The following is a 7,623-nucleotide window of genomic DNA, read 5'->3' on the forward strand; positions in this document are numbered from 1 at the left end:
CCCCACACTTGCCCTAGCTGGTTTGCTATGATGGGCTAGAGGAGGAGTATCTCAAAATTGGAAGAGATTATAAAATGTTGCGTGAGAGAAGCTATGCAGGGGTGTGTGTGTGTGTGTGTGTGTGTAGAGAGAGAGAGAGAGAGTCAAAATGTACTCTTTGGATCTAGACAGGACATGTTTGTTGCCTTGATCTCTTGATACAATGGGTAACATAACAGCAGCGAACATTCCTGAAGTTCTCTGAACTACACTGAAATTTGCAAAGCTTGTCCCCTCAATGAGAGACTCAGAGCAAGTGGTTCAAGAGAACTAAGAGAGAACCAGTTTTTAGGGCAAGGCCCCAGCTTCTCAAATCTTGGTTTTTGAATTAAAAATCACATACTCATACTTATGAAAATCAAACACAAAGAATGGAAAATGAAAAGCGGAGATCCTCGTTTCTTAAAAATCATGGTTGCCAGGGAAATCACATTTAATAGGTTGAGATAGATCACATCAAATGTCCTTCTTGTGTTTATGTAAATATATATAACTTTTACCACAGTGAAATATTATTATATGTACAGTTATATAATAAATATGTGGTAATATAGAGATTGGTATAGAGATACACATACGGAATGTATATTCTATATACATAGTCTTACATTAATATCTTAGATACCTTTCATTTCAGTAGGTATATCTACTTCATTCTTTTCAGTAATTTTGTGTTTATTATGTGGCTATACCATAATGGTTTACACTATTCATCTTTTATCGAATTTATTTATATTGATTGTTTTACAAACAGAGCTGCAAACAACAGTGATGAGCTAACACTTTGTGTCTTTTTTTTTTTTTTTTTTTTGAGACAGAGGCTCACTCTGCCACCCAGGCTGGAGTACGGTGGTGCCATCTTGGCTCACTGCAACCTCTGCCTCCTGGGTTCAAGCGATTCTTCTGCCTCAGCCTCCCGAGTAGCTGAGATTACAGGTGCCTCCCACCATGCCTGGCTAATTTTTGTATTTTAGTAGCGATGAGGTTTCACCGTGTTGGCCAGGCTGGCCACCGGGAAACGATTGTAGCCGGGTTCTGCCCCTTATTGAAACCTACTCAATGTTCCCCTTCCCTAAGTAGGACAAGACCGTACCCTGCCTTTAAGGTTTATAGAATAGAAAGTGAAAACTCTTTGGGGGAAGAAAATCTTCCTGAACAGATAGCCCAGGGCATTTTGAAAATCCCTTAGGAAGTTCTCTGTTTTACTTGGGTACCTCTGTCCTTGGGCTTTGGTGATGTGGTTTGACCCCAGCCAGAGGTCAACAACAGCAAAGGCAGGAGGAAGACAAACCCATGAGAGGAGGCCCAGGAGCAGGGGGCCGTTGTGAATGAGGAGGACGTGGGGGCCCAAGAGTGTGAGCAGAGGAGGACAGGACTTGGGCGCTCAGTTGCCAGCTGTGAGGTCCGAGCTGTGTCCCCTTATCTTAAGAGGTGAACCCTGAGTCATGGGAAGATGGAAACCGGGGCTGATGAGAGAGGATGTTTTTAAGCACCGTGGTGTCTTGTTGACTCGCACATGCGAGGGGTTCTTGGTAGCCACAGGGCTCAGGGTATTTGCGAGAATAGTTCAGATGCTCACTTGTCTTAGGGCTGTTGATGGGGAAGTGGTTTCCACAGCGAGAGGAGGTGAGATATTGGTGTCACCCAGGACCACTTAGCTAGTTCCTCCTCACTAAAGCTCTATAGTCATAGTTTCCCCTGGCAGAGCAGAAACTTCTACGTTATCCCACAGCTGTGCTAACGGTGTAGACTTGACTTATGCGGTGATGCCAGGAGTCCTGAGCAGCAGAGCCCAACTTAAACCACACGCAGGTGGACAGAGCTGTATTAGAGAAGCCTGAGCTACTGAGCAATGAGAGTATAGCCAGGCTTCCAGACATCTGTTCGTTCCAGGCTTTCAGACATCCGTTCATTCCAGGCTTCCAGACCTCTGTTCATTCCAGGCTTCCAGACATCTGTTCATTCCAGGCTTCCAGACATCTGTTCATTCCAGGCTTCCAGACATCTGTTCATTCCAGGCTTCCAGACATCTGTTCATTCCAGGCTTCCAGACATCTGTTCATTCAAGAGAGATACGTGCTAAGCAAAGGACCTAAAGATGTGTTTAATATGGGTGCTGATATGCCTAAGGAACCTTGAAATAAATGTTTTTAGCCTTTGGCCAAGAGAGTCCATGTCTAGGAATCTATTCTCTATAGAAATAAATTCAAATATGGGAAAAAAGAAGAATGCATAAGTGTATTTGGTCCCCAGCATATTTATAGCAACTTAAAATTGGACCCAATTTAAATTACCTATGATATGGAAATGGCTAAGAAAATTATGGGATCTTCCCTTGATTGGCTATTAAGCAGCCTTTATGAACAATGCAATGACATGAGAAATGCTTATGTTGTGGTAAGTTTAAAAAACTCAAGATGCAAATCAGCTTATTTTAATTTTTGGGATTAACATTAAGGATGTGGTCAATCCCACATAACGTATTTTTGTGGGTGCAGTTCCCAGGAAAGAGGAGGAATAAAAACTGCAAGTATGAAGTGTCTTCTTCGCTTGCAGTCCCCTTGTCTATCTCCTGTGAAAAGACTCCCTTCTCTTCCTTAACATGGGCAATTTCTACTGAGGACTCATTGTTCTAAGAATTCTCTCATCTCCTCCTGCATCCTCAGTGCCCGATCTTTGGCTTGTATGAAAGAAGGTGGGTAGTGCTTGTGGCAGGGCCAGTTCTGTCTTCCTCAGTATTTTCTGGAGTGGGTATGTAGCCCCATTTTCTAGTGGTTACCATGACATCATGAAGACCTTATGTTTCTTTTGTCTTAGACTTGGGCGATAGTCATTCATTGGGGAACATGAAATAACACAAGTCAGCATCTTGTTAAAAATAAAGTCATTTGGCTGGTCGTGGTGGCTCACACCTGTAATCCCAGCACTTTGGGAGGCCAAGGCGGGCGAAACACGAGGTCAGGAGATTGAAACCATCCTGGTTAACACGGCGAAACCCCATCTCTACTAAAAACACAAAAAATTAGCCGGGCGTGGTGGCGGGCGCCTGTAGTCCCAGCTACTTGGGAGGCTGAGGCAGGAGAATGGTGTGTACCTGGGAGGCGGTGCTTGCAGTGAGCGGAGATCACCCCACTGCACTCCAGCCTGAGCAACAGAGCGAGACTCTGTGTCAAAAAAAAAAATAAACAAATAAATAAAAAATAAAGTCATTCAGGAAAGTGGACAACGAATAGTTTCTAATCTAGACAGCACAGGAGAAGAAATGTTTATCACACACAAAGTATTAGTGCCTGTTATATCACCAAGACAAAACTAACAGGAAAAAGACAAACACATTATAGTGAAAACATATTTTTCCTGACCAACATCTATTCTGCATGTTTCCTGATGCCAGAAACTCACATTTCCTCAGGGGAAATCCCCCTTCCCCACAATTCTCAGGCTTTAAGTTTATGTAAAATTCTTTAAACCCAAAGATTCAAGTTATGTGCCTTGATTAACTTAAGCAAATCAATGAAACCCATCCCCATAGCCACAGCGATTGGTTAGGAATTGGGTTCCGAAGTCAGTCAAATCCGAAAGGGCCTAGTGATGCTTTTTCCAGTGGGAACACAGACTCACTCTTCACAGCAGAAAATGAACAAGGATTCATGTAACACGGGCAGGTACTGGCAGCCACCCAGGGCCACTCACGGGAAAGGGAGATCAGAAAGAGAAGCAAAGAGGACTCATGAGATACCACAGGGCTGCTGCGTCCAGCCTTGCCTGGAGCTAGGGCCACCTCGATGCCCTGGAGTCTTGGAGCCACAAGGTGCGTTTACTCAAAGCCTCTTAGAGTTTGGTTTGCTTGTTTGCTTTCTGCCTGGAAACTGCCAGCATCCTGAGAGATACAGAGATCTGTATCTGTGCAGAGACACAGGGTCTGTTAAAAGTCACAGGCCCTGACTGAAGTGTGGAACTGGCTGAAACGACAAAGTAGGAGGTGACTTGGTGAGGACCTTGTGAAATGAAAGTGAGTTTTAAACCTTACATGCATCAGAATTACCTGCAGCCTTGTTAAAACACAGGTTGCTGGGCCCTGGTCCATTAAGAAAGGAAGTGGGGCTGAGAATGTGCATTGCTACCATGTTCCCAGGTGATACTCAGCATGTTGTCCTATCTGGGCACTACCTTTTGCAATCAAGGTATTGCACATGCTGGTTAAACTATGGTCTGTCTTATTTTGGTGCTAAAAGCCTGTGCCAAATACCAAGGCTGCAGCATTAAGAAATTTGATAGAAAAGATTCTGCATATTGGAATTTAGTAGCTATGTATTACATCAGTAAGGTCCTTTAAGAAAGAGTTTAGGCTTCTTTCAAATGGGCCCATCTGAAATTGAAAAAGAAGAAATGCAACTTGCTAAAAAGGCCCTTCCAGCCTGTTGACTGAGAATCCAGTAATCTGGAGACTTGAAGGGCTGTAAATGCAGAATTTTCTACTCTAAGATAAAGTTAGCATGAGCAGAGACAGGAAGATGAGAGACATAACGAAGCCAAGGGTCAAATATTCATCACTTCCACATGGGCCCAGATGCAGGCAGAGGTCTCTTGCCAAGGGCTGGGAGGTCGGGGTGACAATGGTGGTGAGGTCTGTGCTAGAAAGTCCACATCCCCGGCCGGGTGCGGTGGCTCGTGCCTGTAAGCCTAGCACTTTGGTAGGCCAATGTGGGCAGATCACAAGGTCAAGAGTTAGAGACAAGCCTGCCCAACATGGTGAAACCCTGTCTCTACTAAAAATACAAAAACTTAGCTGGGCTTGGTAGCAGGCACCTGTAATCTCAGCTACTTGGGAGGCTGAGGCAGGAGACTCGCTTGAACCCGGAAGGCAGAGGTTACAGTGAGCCGCGATCATGCCACTGCACTCCAGCCCAGGTGATAGTGGGAGATTCCATCTCAAAAAAAAAAAAAAAAAAAAAAAGAAAAAAGAAAAAAGAAAGTGCACATCCCCAACCCCAGTTAAAATCCAAATGTGAACTATGTAACTGACAACTTCTCTGCTTCTGGCTACTTGGCCCATGGAATTGATCAGAAACAAATAGTAGCCTACGGACATTAGAAGGCAGTCACATTGCCAAAGAAACCACAAGACTGGTTCCAAACAGTCGTTGATTACACAATACCTAAGGCAACCTCAGGCTAACTCACACAGATGGGAAGCCAGCAGCCTCCAGAAAGCAGATCCTCCACATTGCACATCTCAGATTGTCCATGGAGGACATTCCCTCAGGGAGGAGAGCTAGGGACTGTCAGACTGGCTGCACTGCTTAAAAATGCAATTCCCGTTCTCCCGTTCCCTGATGGGATCTTTGTTCAACTTACTCTGTTTGTTCATAACACTTGTATTTAGGGAATGTTGGGCATGATTAAACTTTGTTTAGCTTTGGGTTTCTGGGCCTTGAGAAACAATTCAGTGCAGGCAAGTGTTGTACGCACCTATATTCTCCTGAAAGCCCATAAAGAAAGAATGATGGCACCTTCACTGCATCTATGGGGACAAAAGCTGCTTGTGTGTGTGTGTATGTGTGTGTGAGTAAGAGAGAGACAGAGAGAGAGAGAGAGAGAGAGAGAGAGAACAACCTTGTCAAAAGGGCGTGCTTGTTGCTGTACCCTCATTATATGAAAGTCATCATGGCATCAAAACGCTGTAAGCCAGGCTGAGCTCGATCCTCTCTGCATCAACTCAGAATCCCGACAAGAAAGCAGTTGTGATGGATGGAATCTCACCCATCAAAGAATAGGGTACGGTGAGACCAGAGAGGTAAGCTATGCAAGCTAATCAGAAAATAACTCAAAGTTTTAAAAGTGCAGAATATAAAAAGGAAAAACCCTCATTCCTAAAAAAAAGAAAAGAAAAGAAAAGAAAAGCCTCATTTCTTCAAAGAAACAACGGTTAGCTATTTGATGCGTATCTTTCAAAATATTTGCCTATGTAAATATATATGTGTATATGGCTTTAAAAAATAAAACAAAATAGTATTCTTTACAGATAGTTCTGCAGCATATGTAGAGAATATATATTCATATACTGGATGTAAATAGATACGCCTTTTACAAATAATATTATGGATGCTTTCCGCAGATATAGATGTGTGCTACTGTTTTTTTACTGACTGCAGAATGTTCCATTGATGGATGTCTTAATCCTCTACTGATTAATCCCCTAGTGATGACCGTTTGCATTTCTTTGCTCTTTACCAACCATACTGCAAAGAATATCCTCATGTCTACATATTCTTAGCTTTTGGCAGTGTTTCTATAAAGCAGATTCCTAGAAATGGGATCAGGTCAAATGGGATGTGGGTCACATAGTATGTGCATTTTAATATTTGCTAAGTAGTAGTGTTTAATCACGCCTTAAAGAGTTTGAACCGTACAATTCTAAACATGTTTGGACACAAAAATTAGATTATTTTAAATAAAATGAAATAAGTATAGCTCTTAAAAATTAACACGTTTGGTTTTCACACAAATAGTTTGAATTTCTCTTTCTTCTGCAAAAAGGACCCTAACTTAGTATGCACTTCTTGTACATATAATGCAAGCAATCCATCTAATAAATAACTTAACCTTTCACAGTAAACCTACAGACAGCATCCTGCTCCACACAGAAGCTGGACGTCTTTTCCTTCTCTAACATTAGCTGTTTATTTTGTAGAGTGTAGATTCTAGAGAAATAATGTATAATACACCTGTTGCCATATGTGGATACTTACCACATTTAGAAAACAGCGGTGAATTCTATTGACAGTGGCTCTTAGTCATTAACATGCTGTGGAACACCTCATGAGCTTGATAAAAATATCAGTTCCCAGGTCTACACCTAAAGATCCTGTTTAAGTGGCTTCAACAATCACTGCTCAAACACTCTATGTCAACTCAGAATCCTGACCAGAAAGTGGTTGCGATGGATAAAGTATCATCCGCTGAAGAATAGGGTAAGATTTGAGTATAGGTGGATCATGTTTCGGGAAATAACTTGGTCAGCGGTTAACAGCATAGTCTGTAGTTCAATAAAAGTCCAGTTTTGAAATGCAATTGACATTTTACGTGCTGTATAACCTCAACCAAGTTGCCTAACCTTTCTGAGCCCTGGGTTACTTTTCTGTCAAATGGAGGTATTAATAGTACCTAAGCTGTACTATTGCATTGGTAAGATTAAATGAACAATGCATAAGAAGCACTCAGTAGGAGTAAGCCTCAACAATGTAAGTAATTGCTATTAAAAGCTTGATTCATCATGAATATGCGCTACAGAATACTCTGATTAATGGTGTCCATTCAAGTAGCGAATTCTCCTAGAGCATGCATATTACGATTTGAGTTATAACATATTCGTAGTTTCAATGTTCCAGAACTGTGCCTCCGTTGTAAAGTGGATAACTCTGTGGTAGCCCTCCCCATCTCTCCCAATTTCCCTCCATTTCACCTCTTCCTAATCTTTGCCTATGATTCCTCTTAACCAGTGATTTTGATTTGCCAGAAAAACAAAACCAAACTCAATACTGGTTTACCTTTTAAAAGAGCATCTTTATTATTTCCCCAGGC

The sequence above is a fragment of the Theropithecus gelada genome, chromosome 16 (assembly GCF_003255815.1).
Source record: "Theropithecus gelada isolate Dixy chromosome 16, Tgel_1.0, whole genome shotgun sequence".
Classification (NCBI taxonomy): Eukaryota; Metazoa; Chordata; class Mammalia; order Primates; family Cercopithecidae; genus Theropithecus; species Theropithecus gelada.